Source organism: Bison bison, unplaced genomic scaffold (genome assembly GCF_000754665.1).
Source record: "Bison bison bison isolate TAMUID 2011002044 unplaced genomic scaffold, Bison_UMD1.0 scf7180017864213, whole genome shotgun sequence".
Lineage (NCBI taxonomy): Eukaryota > Metazoa > Chordata > Mammalia > Artiodactyla > Bovidae > Bison > Bison bison.
Window position 1 is genome coordinate 6445806 of NW_011494785.1, and position 611 is coordinate 6446416.

The 611-nt window shown below is 59.9% G+C and overlaps 1 protein-coding gene across 1 annotated transcript in view; it reads left to right on the forward strand.

Annotated features, from left to right (window-relative positions):
• The window catches only part of MICALL1 (MICAL-like 1), a 34508-nt gene that overhangs the window by 22376 nt on the left and 11521 nt on the right, over positions 1-611 (forward strand). The gene's annotated exons all lie outside the window — the stretch shown is intronic.

Consider the following 611-nt stretch of genomic DNA (forward strand, 5'->3'; position numbering starts at 1 on the left):
TCCAGGCCCCCCCCCAACCCCTGCTAGGGCCCTGGGACCCTCCAGCTGAGCCTGGTGGGTTGGCTGATTGGAGGTGGTGGGCGGATGGTGGAGGCAGCCAATGGGATGAGCTCTGAGTCAGACACAGCTGGGTCCAATCCCAGCCTTTCTCTCCAAGTCTGTCCTCTCACCTGGAAAGCACAGATGATACTTTGAAGTGTGGCATCCGTCATCCTTGAGGCTGAAAGTGGCGCAGGGCAGTGCCTGGCTGGGAGCCGCCTGCTCCTCCTCCCCTGTTGCTTTCCCTCCACCTCTGCTCAGTGCGAGGCCTTTTTGCCTTTTCAATTCGGCTTTCTTTGGGTCAGATCAGACGTGGGAGGGGAAGCGGAGGCTGCAGCCACGCTAGAGGAAGAAGCAAGAGCCATAAGGAAACCAGGGCTACAGCTGCACCACGAGGCACAGGCCAGAGCCCAGAGTGTGCGGGATGAATTTGGGTGATCTGCCTGTCAGTGACCTTGGTCCTGTCCCACCTTTGCTATCCTTGAGGCTCCGGCCTGCCTGCCTGGATGTGGAGGACTTGGGTTTCCTGGGCCACCTCTCACTTCACGTCGAGAGCGAAGTGTCAGGCGAGG